We start from the raw sequence: 22,051 nt of genomic DNA, 5'->3' as shown, positions 1-22,051 counted from the left end.
AAGACAAGTACAGTTTGTCCTTTGCTGGATAAAGTCTACGGAACATGTTTCAGTGCTGCTACTAAACAATTCAGGACATAGTTGTCACCACAATGCAGTCTCATCACAACATTGGGCTTGTGACTGTGTATAAACAGAAAATTCTGAGTGGGTAAGGCAGTACCTGTGGAGAGAAACAGACTTAAACTTCAGGCTGATGGCCCTCAGGTCAGCAAAATGTTCGAGATACAGTGGGTTTTCAGCAAGTGCAAAGACAGGGGAAGGGACAGAACCAAAGGAGAGGTTTTTGTGAAAAAGCAGGTTGGATTAAATGGTAAAGGAGATGGTGGGATAAGGCAAAAGGTGATATTAAATGGGGCAAGTAAAGAAACAAAAATGGGGATCTAGGGGCAGTAAGAAATGTGGTAACAGTGAAATTATTACCACCATCTGCTGCTCAAGACAATAGAATCAGTTGTTAGGATCTGAAGATGTTGAAGTCACATTATCCGGAAGGTTATAATGTATTTAATAGAAAGACCTTTTTAAGTAATTTCAATGGACTGATCGAGTTTACAAAGGACTGAACATTGCTTCATTAATAACTCTACTGTGAGTGGGTTTAAACCCCTAACACTTCAGTACCAACTCAGAGGGACATTGGTGCATCATCTTTTGGAGGAGATGTCACACCAAGAGCCCATTCAGGTGGCTGTTAACGATTGAAGGTGGTAATAGATCTCCTCTTCTCTGGAGCAGTGTCAAATGTGCAGGGTGGCACCATGGTCATTACTGCTGCCTCTCAGCACTAGGTACCTGGGCACGATTCCTGCCTCGAGTGATTGTTGGTGTGGAGGTTGCACATTCTCCCCATGTTTGTGTGGGTTTCTCCGGTGCATTAGTATCCTCCTACAGTCCAAAGATGTGTGGGTTACGTGGATTGGCCATGGTAAATTACCTGTAGTGTCCAGGGCTGTGAAGGCTAGGTGGATTAGCCATGGGAAATGCAGGGTTATGGGGATAGGGTGGGGGGATGGGGCTGGGTCTGGTTGGGATGCTGGTCATACGGTCAGTGTAGACTTTATAAGCCAGATGGCCTCTTTCTGCACTACAGGGATTCTGAGGTTCTAAATGCACTCCTGAAATCCAGGTAGAAAACATTTGCCATCTTATATGTATTCAGCAAATTTGTTGAAGTCGCAGATAAAACCCAATAACCTGCTCAATAACTTGATCCTTGGAGACCCTTCTCCAGTCAGACCCTGCCTTTCAACACCAATCCTTCAATGAAATCCCGTACCATGTCCCCATACAGAGGTTCACAAATCCATAGTTTACCTGTGTTTATATGAAAGGGGTGAGCCACGTTTCTACTAACGGGATGTTGTTTGATTTCAATGATCTCTGATGAGAGGCTACTCCACATGAACCCCTGCAGAGTTTTTTTATCTTCTTGGGAAGTGTTCTTGGGATGTGATAGGAATAAAACATTCCTGCACAGACTTTGTTGCCTCACTCCCCTGAGATTTGAGTGCCAGAAATAATCAATGCTCAGTTCACTCTTTCTTTCGTTGAACGTGATCCAGCCTTTTCTCTTCCAAGTTTGTGGTCAGTGGGAGAAACGTTTAACTGCTAGTTGCTTTTAACAGCATTGCTGCAATTCCTGGAATTAGAATAGCAGCCGAGAAGCAGTAATCCGGAGATGAATGCATTTCCTTGGAAATTTTACTTACTTCTTCGGACCCTCCTTAAAATCTACCTCTCTGTCCAAATGTTTGGGCCTCTCTTCATTTCTCCTCATTGATGGAATTTTTCCTGGATGTGTTTCCATGAAGTGTCTTGGGGACCTTGCATGCCTACGATAATGGTGCTATGTTAATGCAATTTATTGTGATTCCGAGGGGTGGTCTTGGAGTGCTTAAAAACTGATGGTAGCTTCCCATTTCTGCCCGTTTATAGTTTAACACGGATGCAATGTTTAGTGGAAGTGATCAAAATACTGACAGGGCAGAAGACAGCTAAAGGTTCTTCACTTGCATCATGATGGTGAGACTGGAGAGGATGCAAGTGAAGAACCTTTAGCTGTCTCCTTCCCTGTCAGTATTTTGATCACTTCCACTAAACATTGCATCTGTGTTAAACTATAAACAGGCAGAAATGGGAAGCTACCATCAGTTTTCATTATTTATGTTTTAGTACAGACCTGACCTAGCAATAGTAGATCCTTCTAAATATGGTAAACCATTATTTGTCACTGGCTAGGCCTCAGTTGGATTGTTGTGTTCAGCTGTGGACACCACACTGTAGAAAAGAGGTGAAGGTCTTGGAGACAGAGCAGTGGAGGTTGATTGGGGTGGTAAGGAATTCAGTAATGCAGGGAGACCGAAGCAGCCAGGATTATTCTCCTCAGAGCAGAGGAGGTTAAAAGCTATTCTGAAGAAGGTTCAAATTTTTAAAAAAATTCAATCTAATTTTCTAATCAACTTGTTCAGATTTGTTATTACACATCTCTGGACCAGGTGGGACTTGAACCCTGGCCTTTCAGTCCAGGGATAGGGACACTACCACTGTTCCACAAGAGGGCCTGAAGGCGACTTCATCCTGATCGGAAATGTTAACTTTGTTTTCTTCCACACATGTTGCCTGCCCTTTGGAGCATTGGCAGTACTTTCTGTTACCATGTAAAGTTTAACAGAGGTGCTCAAAATTCAGAATGATTTTCAAGGGAATAAATAATGCAAAACTGTTTCCAATGACAGGATGGTTAATAAGCAGAGGACAGAAGTGTAAGGGTAACTGACCAAAGAACCAGAGGAGAGATTAAACCAATTTTTTTTTAAACAGTAAGTTGAGATCTGGAATGTGCTGTATGAAAAGATGGTGGAAACTGATTCAACAGCAATGTTGAAAGGGGATTTGTTAAATACCTGAAAAGAGAAAAGTTGTAGGACAAACTGAAAGAGCAGGGAACACAGTCACGATGGACTGAATAACCACTTTCTGTGCCATGTGATGATAGAGGGAAATATTTAATGGAACACAAGTAGAGCAAGTAGACTAGAATTGTTATCTGTGTAATAGGGATGGCTCAAGTCAAAACTTTAGAATCAGAATAACCCTCTAGATTTATTCTAATGGACACAACAGAGACCAATTTCGACTCCGGTTCCTAAATCTTGCATTGGTCCTTAAAACAAGAACGAGTGCACAGGCTCTGTATGAAGAATGTAGAATTGATAGAAGCCAGATTTACTCTTGGAAAGACAGAGCAGTGACCCTGCAAAGTGGTGCGATAACCTCTGCATTCTGGGGATATGGATTGGCACCTTAAATGGGCACAGTGGTAGAGTGGCAGTGGTGTAGAGTTAGGTCCTACCTTCATTCCTTGCATTCTTGCCTCTGTGTTATTTTGAGCTGATATGACTATATCAGGGGCTGAGTTCCGACAAACCTTGTACTGTGGGGATCCAGAAATGAGTGTCAGATGATGGTGCAGAGCTAGCAGCACCACAATCAGACATCTCCCTCTGGCTGCTAGTGAAGGCTGCTATTTATTTCCATTAGAAAAATTAAAGTCACCACTTGCCTTTCACAACCCTGTGACATTCCCGTGAAGTGCTTTAGATGCTAGTCATGATTTGGTGAATAGGAGTCTCGTCTCTGATTCAGGCAATTCAAATCCTACTCTAGGACCTAAGCACAGTAATCTAGGCTAGCAGCTCATAAGTGCTGTATGGAGGATGCGCTGCATAGTCAAAGATGCTGTCCTTCAGATATGACATTAAGCCAGGGCCCTTTCTGGGCTCTCAAGTGGTCAGAAAGTGTTCCATGGCTCCACTTCAAAGAAGTATAGGGGATATGTTCCTCTTAAGTGGATGATTCAATTAGATCATGGCTTCACTGTACATTAACTGTATCTACCTGCCTTGGTTCTGTATTCCTTAACACTCTTACCAATAAAAGTATTTCTATCTTGGTTTTAAATTTTCAGATGACCCCCTTGCATTCTCTGTCCCCTTCCAACAACACCCTCCATACAGCACTTATGACACCATCCAGGACAATGCAACCTACTTGTTTGGCACCACATCTACAAACGTTCAATCCCTCCACCACCGGCATTCAGTAGCAGCAGTGTCTACTATCTACGAGATGCACTGCAGAAATTCATCAAAGATCCTTAGACGCCACCTTCCAAACCCACGACCACTTCCTCCGACAAGGATAAGGGCAGCAGATACTTGGGAATATCACCACCTATGAATTTCCCTCCAAGTCACTCACCACTCTGACTTGGAAATATACTGCCGTTCCTTCACAGTCGTTGGGTCAAAATCCTGGAATTACTTCTGTACTGGCATTGTGGGTCCACCCACAACAAGTGGACTGCAGCGATTCAAGAAGGGAGCTCACCACCACCTTCTCAAGGGCAAATAGGGATGGGCTATCAATGCTGGCCAGTCTCAGTCGCCCAAGTCCCACAAATGAAAAAAAAGTTCGAATTGTGAGACTGAGTTCCAGATTTCCACTTTGCAGAAACAGGTGTTTCCTGACATCACCACCAAATGATGTAGCCCTTGTTCAAGGAAGCATTTTAACCAAGCTCACCTGGGATTCAAGCAGGTAGCAGTAGGACAGCCATGATGGCTTCCTCTGAATTCTTGATACTTTGAACTAGCAGGTTGCTCCTGTAACATAAAAATATAGAAAAAAGATCAGAAACAGACCATTCAGCTGTTTGAGCCTGCTTTGCCATTCATTATAATCCCGGCTAATCACCCAATTCAATAACCTGTTTCCAACATGTCCTTTGATTCCCTTTAATGCCTAGTGCCATATTCAACTCCTTGAAATCATACAATAGTTTGGCCTGACTGCGCTCCACAGCCTCACAGTGCTGTGGGTGAAGAAATTTCTCCTCGACTCAGTCCTAAATGGTTTACCCTGTATTCCCCATTCCAAGAACATCCTTCCTCAGATAAGGAGACCAAAACTACATGCAGGTATGGCTTCACCAATGCCCTATATAATTGCAGCAAGAGATTCCTACTCCTGTACTCAAATCATCTTGCAATGTAGGCTAACATATCACCTGAATGTTTATCTTCGGTGACATGTCTGAGGACACCGAGGTCTCGTTTGATATTCCGCTTTCCCCCCCCCCCCACCCCATCCTTCAATTTACAGCCATTCAAATAATAATCCACCTTCATCTTTTGGCTCCAGAAATGGATAACCTCATACTTATCTATATTATACTTCACCTGCAATGTATTTGTCCACTCGCTCAGCTTTTCTAAATCACACTGAAGCATCTCTGCATCATCCTTACAGCTCACCCTCCCACCCAGCTTAGTGACAAATGCAAACTTGGAGATCTTGCACTTGGTTCCCTCATCTGAATCATTCATACAATTATGAAAGGCTGGGATCCTTGCACTGATTCCTGTGGTACCCAACTCATTACTACGTGCCATTTGTAAAAAGCCCTGTTTACCCTACTCTGTTTCCTGTCTGCCAGCCAATCTTGTATCAATGTCAGTACATTGCCCCTACTCCCATGGGTTTTAATTTTACATGCTAATTTCTTATTTGGAACATTGCCAAAAGTCTTCTGAAAGTCCAAATAAACCACATCCATTGAGTCCTCTAATCAACTCTGAGTTACATCCTCAAAGAGTTCCAGTAGATTTGCCAAGCCCAATTTTCCTTTTTGTAAATCCATGCTGATTCTATCCAACTCTGCCATGGTTTTCCAATTGCACAGCTATTAAATCTTTAATAATGGCCTCTAAAATTTTCCCTAGTACCAATGTCAGGCTGATTGGTCTATAATTCCTGTTTTTCTCTGTCTTTTTAAACAGTAGAGTTACATTAGTTACTCTCCAGTCTGTAGGAACTGATCCTCAGTCTATAGAATCTTGGAAGATGAACACCAATACCTCCACAGTTTCTGGAGCTACCTCTTTAAGTACTCTGGAATGAAGATAATCCTGGTATTCCCATAGGTCAGAAGGTCATTAGTTAGAGCACCCCATCCAGAGAAATAATCCAGTCCGACATCTGCAGTGCAGGACCAAACATTGCCATCTTTCGGTTGAGATGTTAATCAAGGCCCCATCTGTCCCATGTAAAATAATATAGAGTACATCTTGTAGAAGAACAAGGGAGTTCTTCCTAGGGCCAAGGCCAATATTTATCATTCATCCAACATCACTTTTAACACCAGATTAATTGATCATTATCTCACTTCTGCTTGTTGGAGCTTTCATAGTGCAATTGTCTGTCACACTTCCTGTTTTACAACAGTGACAATGTTTCAACAGTATTTTGTCAGCTGTAAAATGCACCAGGATGTTGATGTGAAAGATGCTGAATAAATACTTTTTTTCTCTCTCATTTAGAGTCAAACAGCATGAAAACAGACTCTTTGGTCCAACCATTCCATACCAACCATAATCCCAAACTAAAGTAGTCCTACTGACTTCACTTGACCCATATCCTTCTAAACATTTCTTATTCATGTATTTGTATAAATGACTTTTAAATATTGTTACAGTACCCTCTTCCACCATTTCCTCTCAAAATTCATTCCACACACAAACCACTGTCTGTGTAAAACAAAAATTGCTCCTCATGTCCTATTTTTAAACTTTTCTCGTCTCACCTTAAAAATATGCACCTTAGTCTTGAATTCCCCCACCCTAGGGAAAATACACCTGCTATTCACCTTATCTATGCCCCACATAATTTTGAAAACACGGTTAGGCCACTGTTGGAATATTGCATGCAATTCTGGTCTCCTTCCTATTGGAAAGATGTTGTGAAACTTGAAAGGGTTCAGAAAAGATTTACAAGGATGTTGCCAGGGTTGGAGGATTTAATAGGAAGGGTTTGGAGGGATATGGGTCGGGTGCTGGCAGGTGGGACTAGATTATGTTGGGATATCTGGTCGGCATGGACGGATTGGACTGAAGGGTCTGTTTCCATGCTGTACATCTCTATGACTCTATAAGGTCACCCCTCAACCTCCTATGCTCCAGTGAAAAAAGTTTTAGCCTCTCCTTATCTCAAACCTTTCATTTCTGGCAACATTATGGTAAATCTCTTCTGAATCCTCTGCAGTTTGATAATATCCTTCCTATAACAGGGCGATCAGAACTGGGCACAGTACTCCAGAAGTGGCCTCACCAGCATCCTGTACAATCAACATGACACCCTAACCCCTATTCTCAAAGGTCTAAGCAATGAAGGCAAATGTGCTAAATGCCTGCTTAACCTCCCTGTCTACATGTGATGCAAACTTCGAAGAATTATGTACCTGAACCCTTAGGTCTCTCTGTTCTATAACACTACACAAGGCCCTATGTTTAATTGTTTAAAATACAATACCTCGCATTATCCAAATTAAATTCCATTTGCTGCTACTCAGCCCATTGACTCAATTGATCAAGATCTCTTCGATAACCTTGAAGTTATCTAGAGAAGAGAGATAGGGCTGTATTTTCAATGGCATTCAGGCACTGGTTTTATAAAAGGGCTCTGACAGGTGCCCTGTACCACTGGGTTTCAGCTGTGATTACCCAGTCTCTGTAACTGTTGGACAACAAACAGTCCACTGCAGATTTTGTCGAAAAACACGTTTTCCTTTGCCTTCACAAACAGGATGACCCTCAATGAAATAACCACAACGCACTGATGTGAAATGATTTGAGGACAGACCAGAGGAGAGATGGGAATTTAATTTTAGATGCAGTGAGTTCTTGTAATTTGCAATGAACTGTCTGCAAGGACGAAGGAAGCAGATTAAATTGCAACGTTTAAAAGGAAATCGGATATATTCTTGTGAGAAAAGTATGGGACTGAGATTTGTTGACAACTTGTGAACCCTTGCTTTCTCTCAATATTCCCCGATTTTCATGAATTACCTTAATTATCCATTAAGCCAGCCACAAGAAGTTAAGACAAGTCATTAACAGAGTAAGAATCCTTCAAATGCAGTCTGATTTTTTTTTTTAATGGTTGCCAATTAATCTCCCAGGCTTCAGCCTGAACAGTTAAAATTGTGAAATCTCATTCCAATAGTTTAATTTTTTTTTGTTAGATTTACAAGAGGTTCACTTTCCCTTTTACTCTTTTCTTTTTCCCCTTGATCCAATCTTTCTTTCCCTCTTCCTGGCCTTCTTTCTGAATTAAACTCAACTGTAGTTAATCCAATTTCCTCTTCCATCATTCTGCTGTTGCTTTCTCAGTCTTTGAAACCCATTGATTAAGGAAATGGACTGTTAGTCACATCATTCACTCAGGTCCCAGATCTACCATTACAAATGTGCTGCACTGTTACCTGCTTCCACACCTCACAAGTTACAATATGAATCATACTGGAGCTGAGAGTGATCCACCCAGCTCATAACTGCAAATAATGGCCCAGTGTGTAGCATCTGCTGCTCTGGATTCCAGTGTAAAACTTTGTTTTACTAACAGATGGTAAATGTTTTGACTGTTTCCCTAGTACAGTGAACTATGTAAATGTGGAAAAACTTGCTGCACAGTTGAATGGCATTTGTTTTTAAAAAAACGGATTCCATTGGGTAATATGTGATATGTGGTTTGTTGGCTTTTGAAACAGGAAGAAACCCGTCTCTTGTTTTACGTCAAGCCTTCTACTAGCAAGTGACACTGCACCTTTTGAGTTCAGACCCAATTTAATCTTCAGCATATGAATAACCTTTACAACTGCAAATATCCCAAAGCTGCAAAGTTTAATCAGGAAGGGAATCGAGCGTTATGGGGAATTGGCAGGAAAGTGGAGTTGAGGATTAACGGATCAGTCACAATCTGATTGAATGGCAGAGCAGACTCGATGGGCTGAATGGCCTACATCTACTCCTATTTATTATGGTCTTAGTTATAAAACTGAGAAATCAGTCATTTTCAATTCTTCATTGTACAGACCTTTCTCCTATCTATCTATTTATTTATTGTGTCTGTGTGAGATTAGTGAAGCAGCCGGTTCCTCCAGCCTCCTGGCATTGAAATCCTATGTTTAAGATGTGTCTGAATTAAAGTCTTGTGTTGCCACCTTGTCTGTGAATAATTCTGTTTATCTCACTGACCGAGTTTGGCCTCCAAACTGGTACAGATTTACAATGCTGATTAGTCAGCTGCTGATGACTTAATTAGATTGTAGCTGGATCATGTAGCCATTCATTCCTACACTAAATGCCACTTGACCACAGACTGAAAGAAACCAGTCCATCTTGGTGTACATCTTCACAAGGATTCTTGTGTTGGGGAAGTTTACAAAACTGTTTCAGTTCAGTTTTTTTTTCCAAAATGTAAGTTTCAGTCTTGATTCAGTGGACAGCACTCTCACTTCCAGGTCGGGAGATGTGGTTTCAAGTGCGGAGAAAGTGGAAAAATTAGTTTGACTCTGAGCCCTGGCCACAGCAGGGGAAGGTTAGCCAACTCCATGTCCTCGATTACTAAGCGGGGAGCTGCTGATGGAAGACATCATGTGACCAACGCCACTGAAGGCAGGATTTAATAATGTGTCTTAAGAAGGATCACTTGAATAAGACACTGTGGTCAAATTGATAGTATAAGAGGTGCTGCCACTGTATGAGCTTGCAGTGGGGCCCTACCCTGACTGCTTTCTCTTGGCTCAGGCACAACATAAGAATGGTCAGGACTCCGATCCCTCTTTGTTTGCATATGTTTGGTCGAACTCCGATTTCCTTATTCTTTCAAAACCCAGACTAAATTGGGAGAAACCAGAGATCAGTCCGAGATCATGCCCAAAGCCAGATTATTCAGTCATTTATCTGACTGCTGCTTGTGGAACTCTTGCTATGCACAAATTGACTGTCACACTTCACCCCAAACCAAAGTGACCACACTTCAAAATGTTACTTTGTGAATTCTAAAGCACTTGTGACATCTTCATGATATGAAAAGTGATGCTTAAAGTGTTGTAGATATAAGAAGGAGTGGCAATTCTTTTTTCATATTTCCTTACAATTAAAGCCTCTCTTCCATGGGATTAACTCCATGAATGAAGATGAGAATGGCATGGAATATTTTGATATGATGAGAATGTTGCTGTGGGCCTAGCCCATTACTCTGGCTGACCAGTATTCTCAGTAGGAGTATCAGAAGTGTTTGCAGACTGATGATCAACCTGTTTGGTTGTGTTATGTCATACCTTCCATAGCCATGGAGTCCTGAAGTGGGTCTTCAACCTGGAGCTTTAACCAAACACAGTGACACTTCCACTGTGCCACAAGCATCTGCTCAGACCATGTAGATTTTCCCTGCTCACTCCACCTTGATCTTCTTTGTGGCTGGAGTCACGTTCTCAGTAAAACAGCATGGCTAGTTATAACAGTTTGTTTACACAGCACTGGGAGGAGTAAGCAAAAGAATCCTCTGGAGATGTATCTTTATTGTTTGCAAACTGTGCTCTGGAACATTCAAAAGTTGATTGTTTAGTTTAGAGAAAAAATTCTCTAATGATTGGATGATTCTAATCATCTCACCCACAGCACTTTGTCAAATAAAACTGTAACAAAACATAGTTTCATACAACACAAAATAGGCCATTCAGTCCATCGCTCTGTGCTGGCTCGCCAAAAGCTGATCTATTAGCCCGATGTTTCTTTAGAGCCTTGTAAAACTGCTGTAAAAAGCTTTAGGTCACAGCTGATATATTGTGTGTAGTTCCGCACGACAGGAAGGATGTGACTACACTGGAGGGGGTGCAGAGGAAATTCACAAGGATGTTGCCTGGGATGGAGTTCTGAGGAGTGATTACATATACACAAAGAGGGATCAGAGACCCAACCATTCTCCATACCCTTATATTGCTCCCAAGCTAAGGTAAAGCAGTTTAGCCATGAAAAGAGGCTGGATAAGCTCAGCCTGCTTTCATTAGAGCAAAGAAGGTTGAGAGGGGACCTGATTGAGGTGTATAAGATTATAAGGGGCATGAACAAGGTGCATAGGAAGCAGCTGTTGCTGCTAGGTGAAAGGTCAACCACAAGGCATAGTTTAAGGGACGTTTAGAGGAAAAACATTCATACTAAGGATAGTGAGAATCTGGAGGGCACTACTGGGAGGGAAGTAGAGTCAGGAAATCTCAACTTTTAAAAAGTAAGTGCATGAGCACTTGAAATGTCATAAAGACTATAGGCCAAGTACAGGAAAGCGGGATTAGTGCAGAAACGTCAGCACAAACTCAATGGGCTGAATGACTCCTTTTGTGCTGCCTGACTTTTTTGACTGAACATTGTCTTTTGAAATATATATCCAATTCCTGTTTGAAAATTAATTCTGAAAGTAGATTCAATTCTGTTTCATGCAGCTCTTTCCAGATTATAACAACACATTGCATAACAAGTATCACCTCATCATCCACCTGGTTCTCCTGCCAATTACTTTAAATCAATCCCCTTAGGTTACTGACACTCCTGCAGACACCTTTTCTTTATTCATGATTTTGGACACCTGCTTTAAACTGCAACATAATCGTCTGTGGCCTGAGAGCAATCTCAGCCTGTTCTGAAATGCAGCAGAATTCCTTGAATTTGGCCTGCGGTCTAAATCACATTCTTCCTATAACATAAGGAGTAAAGGTGACTTGGTGCTGGACTTGCAAAATAGTGAATTATCAGGGAAGCATTGTTAACACTTTATCTGTAGAATTTCCTCCTGAAACCTGTCTCTCTTCCTCTCCTGTAAGAACTTTAAATCCTACTTCTGTGACCTTGTTGTACTGTTTTTTTTTTCAGTTTAGTTTCTGAAAAGTGTTCTATGAGTTGCTTTGGAGTATTTGACTCTCATAAAGATGCGATATAAAGCTGATCTGTTATTCTTCAGCTATGTGCCTGCTTTTCAATGATTACACACATCTGAACTGCCCTGAAATATTTTACTACATTCAAGACGCAGGTACTTACTGCATGGTTGAGAGCTCTGGGAACTTTGAAATTCATAGTGTTTCTTTTATTGGTGAAAGGTGGATCAATTAAGATAATTCCTTATTTATATCCTCATAGCTCACTAGTCTGAGGGATTTCCTCAAGCTCATAATGGTTTTGGTTCTAGTCTCTGCATGATTTGAGATTTGAGCCTGGATTTTACAGGACCCTCGAGGCAGACTGACAATTGCAGGTTCTATTTCCCAGCCTGGCAGCATCTTGGAGCGAGAAACAGTGTTAACATTTCAGGTCTGATATGACTTCTCAGAACTGGAGAGCAGTCGTATTGGACTGAAAGCATTGAGTTGGATTCTCTCACCACAGATGACAGTAACAATCTGCTGAGTTTCTTCAGTGCTTACTGTTTGTATTTCACATTTCCAGCTTCCACAGTGTTTTGTTTTTAACTGACACCTACCACCTCACTGTGTCACAATTTTGCCAGCTGCAGCTGTGATGTTGTGTGGCCCTCTCACCTTTGAGCCGATAGAACCCCGAAAGGAAAAGCAAAATCTGCAGATCTAAAATAAACACACAACATACTGGAGGGCCTCAGCAGATCTTGCACAATCTGTGTAGAGAGAAGCAAAGTTAATGTTTTGAGTGCATATGACTTTTTTTTTCCCAAAGAAGAGTAGCACTGGAATCACTGTTAACTCTGTTTCTGTCTGCATGGACGCTGCATTTTCTGTGTTTCTTTTAGAAATGCCTTAAGTAGCCAATTTAAGACCACAATGACCTTCTTATGCCACCACTTGTATTTAATCTATGATGGGAAAGGGTGAAAGGTCAGCCAGAGACATGTATTGCCTCCTTTTGGGCCAATCTGCCATATCAAGTGATAATTGAGCACTTAGGTGGCCAGTGATAGCCTTCTGCAGAATCGCAGAGGCCCTCTGCGCTCTCTTACAGGCAGACCCAGCAGGAAATATGGTAGGATCAGCGAGGGATGTTAGGCCACAGGTCACTGAGGGTGGGAAGTGCTCACAAGTGGAGGAAAGTGGCTCTCAGCAGTCTCCTCCCCCTCTTTTCCCCCCCACAATGCCCAGTCCTTCAATCAGGAACTCTGCCTTTGAATGAGTGCCTTCTCCTTCTGGTAACTCAATGGCAAACACAAAAAGATTTGCTTTGTAGGCTTCCCATGTGGTGATTGCCAATGTTTCTGAGGGTTGAATACCAGTCGGAGCTATTAATTACCCACTTAAGAGCCTCAACTGCCATCAAAGCTAGAAGGCTGAGTACAGACGAACATTGTTTATCGGAAAGACGTAGGTGGGAAGTATTTCATTCGGTTAATCAAATGCCTGATATTTGAGTGTCGGATAATATAGGCAAACATCAAGACCTTGCAATCTTGTTCAGATAATTTGAACTTTGGATAATTGAATGCCGGATAATCGAGGTTCCTCTGTATTACCCTATCTGCACTGGATTGAGTTAACCTAGAGGCCTGTTGGACTCCCCAGCCAGCACGCTCTCTCCCTTCCTATTAAATTACAAACCCACCTCACTGAAGGACATTATATTCCTCCCCAAGTCTTAAGTGCCAGCAGCTTTCACATCTTGGGCATGGGCTGGGCAATCAGTGGGTCTGTCTCTTTAATGTGCCCTATCTGCCCATCAGACGGGTCTTGGCCCCATTTGCTTTGCTTAATATTAGTAGCCCTCAAACCTCAATCAAGTCATTATTATATTGCTATTTGTGAGAGCTCACCGTGTACAAATTGACTGCCACATTTCCTGCACTAAATGGTGAAGAGACTTCAAAAAGTACTTCATTGATTGTAAAATACATCGGGGTGTCAGAAGGCAGTATAGAAATGCCAGTATTTTATTTTTCTTTTTTTAATCTCCATCCAGGCTCTGTAAGTCTCTTGTGAGAAATGTACAATGCCAATGAGGGAAATACCCTGGGAAATTCCTTTCTGATACCTTAGGCAATTGGATATAATTTAGGAGATCATACTTGTTGAGTGTTTCCTGCAAATATCAAGCATGAAATAGAGCCTAGTGTCTATGTCTCTGCTTGCTGCAAGTAGGATCCTCCCCAGTTTAGTACCAACATTACATCCTATTAGTCTGAAGATCATTATAATTATAATGCAGTGTACCTAAGGAGATTTAATCATGAGCAGATCAAAGTGATAGAGTCACACCGCTTGGAAACTGACTCTCTGGTCTAACTCATCCATGCTAACAAAGTTTCCCAAAATAAACTGGTCCCACTTGCCTGTGTTTGACCCATACTCCTCCAAATGTTTCCTATTCATGTACCTGTCCAAATGTCTTTTACATGTTACAATCATACCTGCAACTACCACTTTCTCTGGCACTTCATTCCACATATAAACTACCCTCTTTGAAAATATTGCCACTCAGGTCTCTCTTAAATCTTTCTCCTCTGACCTCTGATATGCCTCTGAAATAACTCCACAGAGGCTGGTATTCTGTCACTGTGTCACCCTTTAATTACACATACATAGTACACTGCTACGGCTTCTACAGAGCCAGCTCTCCGAGTGAGCAGTAGCTCTGACACTCCTGTTTATATCTGTCAGACAGGGCTCCCTGATGGGTCCAGGTTAACAGCTCCAATCAGGGGACTTGTATTCTATGAGGTCCACCTGGCTGACCTCACTACAATCACTACATCCCTAGTCTTGAACTCCCCCACCCTAGGGATTAGACCTTTGCAATTTACCTTATGCATTTCCCTCATGATTTATAAATCTCTATAAGGTCACTCCTCAACCTCCTACACTCCAGTAAACAAATTCCCAGCCTATCCAGCCTCTCCCTATAATTCAAACCCTCCAGTCCTGGCAACATCCTGGTAAACCTTTTCTGAGCCCTTGCTAATTTAATAATATCCTTCCTTTAGCAGGGTAACCAGAACTGCACACAGTACTCCAAAAGGAGCCTTCTCAACATCCTGTATAACCTCAACATGACTTCCCAACTCCTATGCTCAATGGTCAGTGCAATCGCAGGCAAGTGTGCTAAACACCTTCTGAACCACCCTGTCTACCTGTGATGCAACTTGCAAACCATTATGTACTTGAACCCCTAGGTCTCTCTGTTCTACAACAATGCCCAGGGCCCTGCTATTAATTGTATACGTCCTGCTCTTGTTTGCTTTACCAAAATGCAATACCTCACATTTATCCAAATTAAACCTCATCTGCCTGCCACTCCCCAGCCCATTGACAAAATTGATCAAGATCCCTCTGTAATCTTAGGTAACCTTTTCCACCAATTTTGGTGCCATCCGCAAACATACTAACCATGCCTTCTATATTCTCATCCAAATCGTTTATATAAATGACAAACAACAGTGGAGCCAGCATCAATCCCTATCGAAAACCCTGGTCACAGGCCTAGAGTCTGAAAAACAACTCTCTGCTACCATTCTCTGTCTCCTACTATCAAGCCAGTTTTAAATGTGTCTGTACATTGAACAATAAAACCAAAGCACCAAAAATATCTGCCGCAGGAAAATTTGCTTCATATTCGTTTTTAAACAATCTATTTATTTGTCATCTTAGCCATTTCAGAAGGTTGTGGGTTCATGTCTTAGTTTAGAAATTTGTGTATTGTGCTGTACTGAGGGGATGTGACATTGTTAGAAACCCAGCTTTTCAAATGGGATGCTAAACTAAGGCTCTGACAAACTCTGGCTGGTGATTTGGGCTGATATTTATCCTTGACAAACTTCTATAAATAGATCATCTGGTTATTAACACAATGCTGTTAGTTATGTGTAAATTGGTTAAGCTATTATATGCCATAATGTGACGATGCATCATGGAATCCTTACAGTGCAGATAGAGGTCATTTGGCCAATTGAATTTGCATGGCCTTCTGAAAAGCATCCCTGTAACCCTGTATTTCCCATGGCTAATCCACCTAGCCTGCACATCCTGGGAACTCCAGGACAATTTAGCACAGCCAGTTAAAAAACCTGCACAAAGTTGGACTGTGGGAGGAAACTGGAACACATGGCAGAAACACATGCAGATATAGGGAAACATGGAAGCACCACATGTAATAAGAGTGAAAAAAGCAGCTAAGGAATAGACATTGAACCATGTTAGAGAAATTAAGGATAACAATGAAAGGCTCAATGCTAAAGTTGAACAGAGCTGATTGAACAAGTCAACAAAATACTTGACTATCTCAGCAACTACTGCATGGAATCCAGGCTGAAACTGCATCATGGCACAATTAGTCAAAGGTAGACATCTAGATTTGTGTTGAATGCCAAGCAAAGGAGAATCTCACAGCTGATCCAAAGATGAATTTGTCATTCTGTGCAATTGGTAGCAAGTTCCTTACAGACATTAAGATCGATGCTATCATATGACAAAGGGAGCTGTAGAGTGTCTTAGCAGTGTTTCTTTGCCCTCTCCGGAATGCTGGATAATGAAAAATTGAGTGAACAGGACCTAATTGGGGAGATTCCTTGCAGCCATCCCGACAGTGTCCAGTCCAGCAAAGTTGGTTTTACAGGTGTTTAGCCTGCATGTTGAGGAGTTGCCTTCAAGAAGAACACTAGTGTTTAATTTACAGTTATAGAATCATAGTATTCTTACATTGCAGATAGAGGCCATTTGGCCCATTGAGTCTGCACTGACCCTCTGAAGAGCATCCCATCATATCCCTTTAGTCCCACATTTACCATAGTTAATCCACCTAATCTGCACATCACTGAACACTATGGGGCAATTTTTTGCGGATCTTGAAGATCTTTGGACTCCAATTAAATGTGGGATGTGGCAGACATGCTGCTGTGTTCCAGTCCAGGTTTTGCTGCAGTACATGTGTGTGGTTTTGACAGCTGTTCTGTACATGAGACCTTTTGTTGAATTGTAGAGGTCTTTATTGTTTAACATTCCCTCCTGTAGTTTGGAGAAAGCACAGCTGATAGAGTTGATCTGGTGTTGGATTTCCTCATCCAAGGTGGTGTTTGGAAAATATGGCTACCAAAGTATGGGTTATCATATTCCAGTGCGTCTCTTTCAACATGTGTGGAAGGTGAAATATGTAACTAACTAAATTGTTGGAATACTTGTTCAGTCAAATTGCATTAACACCGAGAAATTGATTTTCTTCCTCTTTAACTTTGGACTTGTGATATCTTGGTGTTGCAATGTAAGATGAACAATTGAATCTGCCCAGCAGGCATCAGACCCCACATGGGTTGAGGATGAATAACGATATTGAGGCTCTGGTCAAGAAGAAGAAGGAACAGATGTTAGGTATAGACAATTGGAAACAAGTGAGACTCTTGAAGAGTATAAGGGCTGTAGGGACATTCTTAAGAGAAAAATCAGGAGGGCAAAAAGAGAATATGAGATAGTTCAGTATTACTATTAGCTTGGATCATAACAAAACCCTGTCCCTAATGAAGATATATTTATAATAACTGTCTTCTTACAGATACTCCATTCCAGAGAAGTTTCACTCCTATCTGAATTCTTCAGATTGTTACTTAACTGACGTTTTCCAGTTTGTTTCATCTTGGACTGCATAGGTGGTTGTACTTTTCTTTCCCAGTCCACTGGCCTGAGCCTTTTACAGTTCTGATGGCCTAAGCTTTTTCAGTTCTAAGAAATGGACGCTTTGTATGCAAACCCTCCTGGCTTAGAAGCTCCATACATTGGAACATTTAAATTAGCATAATTAGTTCCCTTCAACTAAAAGCTTGATACTCCTACAAGGAGAAACTTGCCTCTCATCTGAACTGAATTCAAAGCTAAAACATGATTCTTTCTGGTCTGTGGAGTAATTATACTGTCCACAGTATAATTACTCCATCTATTACCAGTACAGGTGTCCTGCCAGCCTCATGCTTTCTTAGAATTGATGCATTTTGGTCATTATCCCAAGTTTCTTTGGTTTAATTAAAAAAGACCTTTACTGAACTGACCCATATCCTTCTGTCAAGGTTAGAGTGGTGCTGGAAAAGCTCAGCAGGTCAGGTAGCATCCGAGGAGCAGGAAAATTGACTTTTCGGGCAAAAGCCCTTAATCAGGAATCCTGCTCCTCGGATGCTGCCTGACCTGCTGTGCTTTTCCAGCACCCCTCTAATCTTGACTCTAATCTCCAGCATCTGCAGTACCCACCTCCGCCACATCCTGTGTGTATTTTAACATCAAAGTGCCAAAATATATATAATTTACAAAACACCTTTTGTCACAATATAAGCACAGATGATGGTGACACATTTGGTGCAGCTGAGTTGTAGCTGAACTGCCAAGAGTCTTTCATTTCAACAACTGTGTGGGATAGGAAGGCACAGTCTCAATTCCATTCCCAGTGGCATAACTACCTTCATGGATAAAAGCGTCATTTTCCTTTCCTGTGGAAGGTGTATCCTCCTATTTGCTCCTTCACCTGGCCCTCCCCAGGAAGATGGGTCCACCAAGGGTAGCAATATGCATTTGGAACCTTGTAGTTCACATGATGCGATTACAGTTTTTCTTTCCAGCCGGTCGTTCATGAGATGAACCGTGATTTCGTTCTTTTCATTTCACTTTCTATCTTTGATCCCAGAGGTGGTAATCCCACTGGGGAGGGGTGGGATGGTGTTGGGGGTCCCTAGCTGCCAAGAGAAAGCGGGGCAGTCTATTTTTGAGACTTTTTGTTTTCTAGCTCATTTCCTTTCACTTTGGAGTGAACAGAGGGTACGGAGGAAAAGACTGTTCAGTCATGGATGCTGTTGCCCAGGGACACTCCCATCCCACCACTAGGGTCCAACAACCTTCATGAATCTTTCACCTGTTTGCCAGGGCTTATTGTTATGAAGATTCTTAAGGCTCCCTGGGATCACAGCCCTGTCCCTCAAAAATTCTCAATCACCACAGGACCTGACAAATGATCCCTGATAGAAGCTTTCATGTGACTTTACTTAACATGAAGACCTTGGGGAATCATCAGTGGCCATACGATCTTGATGGTTTGGTCATCAGGTTTTGGTGACAGCCATGATGTGACTAGTCACCTTGCTGCGGTTGGGATTAATAGTTCGTCTTTGCCTGTTGAGGCCATTGAGGATATTCTGGACCACACTTTTGTCAGTTTCCTCCCTCTCTGACCAGCCACCATGGCTGACCCTACAAGGAGCAAAGAGTTCCTGACAGCATTGCTCCAGGGGTGGTTGGAGAGCACAGGCCCCTCAGTCATGTCATGTTGGCAGTCATGGAGAAAGTGCAGCCTTCATGAGGGCACATCTATGTGATTGGGAGCTCAACTTGTGATTTGATATTAAGTAAACTTTATGAACAGTCAGGTTCAGTAGGTAGGGGACAGAGGTTTGGTGGGAGTCAATTGCTTCTCTTTGTCTACTCCTGGATGTTGGACATGAACATGGGTTCTATCAGATTGGCATCCATAGATTGTTTATCCAAAGAATGATCTACTTGGAATACACACAAGATTGCACAATCAGGGTGAGACCTCTGGAATTATTAAGTTACAGTTTAGGTACTGCAAGGGAAAATAACATGTGGTGTGATGTTCTGGAGTGATCATTCTGCATTTTTATGGCAATCTTGTGATACTGCTATAAAAACAAACTGGGTGAATGGTTATTTCAAACTCATCAAGAGATGCCTGAAGGGTATTTAAACACAAGTAAACTTTTAAACTCTGCGAGAAACATGTTTTTAATTTTTTTGCATCTGCAATGAATGTTTCTATTTCTTGAAGTGTTTGAAGACTGAAGCTGCCCTACAGCACACACCCCATGATGGGTCAGATGCAGTCCAATTGCTCACTATACCTTCACTTGAAGGAAAACAACTTTGTTAAAGGGCACATACTTACATTGAGCAAAGAGAATGGAGAGGGCAGAGTTTGAAGGCGTGTCTGGAAGCAGAGTTTTCAGTAGATTTTAGAAAGTAGCAAAAGATCAAGTTAGGGGGAAAACAGAAGTTGCTGGAAAAACTCGGCATCTGTTGAGAGAAAGCAGAGTTAACGCTCTGGGTCCAGTGATCCTTCCTCAGAACTGATGGCAGCTAGGAAAATGTTGGTTTTTATGCAGAGGATAGGTGAGGGGAAGGGGTAAGGAGTGAACAATGGGTGGAGATAGAGCACAAGGAGAGAGAAAAACAGTTGGACAGCCAAAGGAGTGGATAATAATTAGGCTAGGAGAATGAAAAGCTCCTAATGGGGTCAATTAGTGGCTAACAATGGGTTATGTGTAATAGCAGACCATGTAATAACAAGACTTGGTGTGTGGGGGTTGGGATAGGGACATGACAGAGGGTGCCTCGAACCGTAAAGTTGTTGAACTCAATATTGAGTCCAGAAGGCTGCAGGGACTCCAAGTGGAAAATGAGGTGTGGTTCTTTCAGCTCGCGCTGAGCTTTGCTGGAGCACTGCAGCAAGCCTGAGAACACCGTCTGAGCTGATCTCCACAGATGCTGCCAGACCTGATGAGCTTTTCCAGCAATTTCTGTTTTGTTTCTGATTTCCAGCATCTGCAATTCTTTCAGCTTTTATAAAGTTAGAGGGAATTTGGAAAAGAATTGAATGGAGCAAAGACATATGGTTGAGTGTATGGTTCGGCAAAACCAGCATCTCCTCATTAGTAATGAGCATGGAGGTAACATTGAATTTGATAAAACTTCTGGTTCAGCTTTAGCCACACTTCTGGTGCCACACTTTAGGCAAGATGTGAGGGCTCTGGTGACAGTGCAGAAGAGTCTTATAAGAATGGCTTTTGGGATTAAGGAACTTCAATTATGATGATAGATTGGAAAAGTTAAGGCCTTTTTTTTTGGAGGAAACAAGGCTGAGCGGCAATCTGAAAGAGATATTCAAAATCATAAGGGGTTTGGGCAGACGGGAAATGGAGAAAATGTTCCCACGTCTGATGTGATGCCCTTATTCAAAAAAGGACGTAGTCAAAAATGGGCAACTATAGACAAGTTAATATGATCTCTGTAGTGAGGATGTTGCTGGAGGCAGTGTTAAAGAAGGAGATAATTGAGCATTTGGAACAACAAAGCTCAATTCACCAGTGCCAGTACAGTTTCATGAAAGGCAAGTCGTGCTTGGCAAACTTCCTGGAGTTCTTTGAGGATGTAAACAACAAGATGGATAATGGGGATCCAATGGATATGGTAGGTCTAGACTTCCAGAAACCATTTGACACTTATTTAAGGCATTGGTGAGATCACACCTGGAATATTGTGTCCAGTTTTGCTCTCCTTACTTGAAAAATGTGTGGTGGCACTGGAGGCAGTTCAGAGGAGGTTCACCAGGGGTTGATTCCAGGGAGGAAAGGGCTGGCATATTAGGTGGAGTTGAATAGTTTGAGCTGATACTCGCTGGAGTTCAAAAGAATGTGGGGAGGTGGCATCTGATTGAGCTGTTTGAAGTGCTGAAGGAGATTGATAAGGTGGGAGTTGAACAAATATTCCTCCTTGTGGGACAGTTTCGAACTAGAGATCATAGATGTAGAGTGAGAGGAGATAGTTTCAAAGCTGAGATGTGGAGAAACTACTTCTCTCAGAGGGTTTAGAATCTGTGGAACTCTCTGCCCCAGAGTGCAGTGGAAGCAGAATCAATCAACTGATTCAAAAAAGAAATATTTGAGCAGAAAGTGAGGTCTGCAGATGCTGGAGATCAGAGCTGAAAATGTGTTGCTGGAAAAGCGCAACAGGTCTTCTGTAAAGACCACTCCCTCCGTGACTCCCTCGTCAGATCCACACCCCCCACCAACCCAACCTCCACTCCCGGCACCTTCCCCTGCAACCGCAGGAGATGCAAGACTTGCGCCCACACCTCCCCCCTCCCCCCTCACCTCCCTATCCTCTGCACCCGATGTGGCCTCCTCTATATTGGGGAGACAGGCCGCCTACTTGTGGAGCGTTTTAGAGAAGACCTCTGGGACACCCGGACCAACCAACCCAACCACCCTGTGGCTCAACACTTCAACTCCCCCTCCCACTCCACCAAGGATATGCAGGTCTTTGGACTGCTCCATCACCAGACCACAACAACCCGACGGTTGGAGGAAGACCGCCTCATCTTCCGCCTAGGAACCCTCTAACCACAAGGGATGAACTCGGATTTCACCAGTTTCC

At 42.3% G+C, this 22,051-nt stretch overlaps 1 protein-coding gene across 15 annotated transcripts in view; it reads left to right on the top strand.

Annotated features, from left to right (window-relative positions):
- Positions 1 to 22,051, top strand: part of LOC122557729 (F-actin-monooxygenase MICAL2-like) — a 174,847-nt gene that overhangs the window by 67,972 nt on the left and 84,824 nt on the right. The gene's annotated exons all lie outside the window — the stretch shown is intronic.

Source organism: Chiloscyllium plagiosum, chromosome 16, assembly GCF_004010195.1.
Source record: "Chiloscyllium plagiosum isolate BGI_BamShark_2017 chromosome 16, ASM401019v2, whole genome shotgun sequence".
NCBI lineage: Eukaryota > Metazoa > Chordata > Chondrichthyes > Orectolobiformes > Hemiscylliidae > Chiloscyllium > Chiloscyllium plagiosum.
Note: the sequence above shows the minus strand (reverse complement) of the source record. Positions and strands in the feature narration are given on the sequence as shown.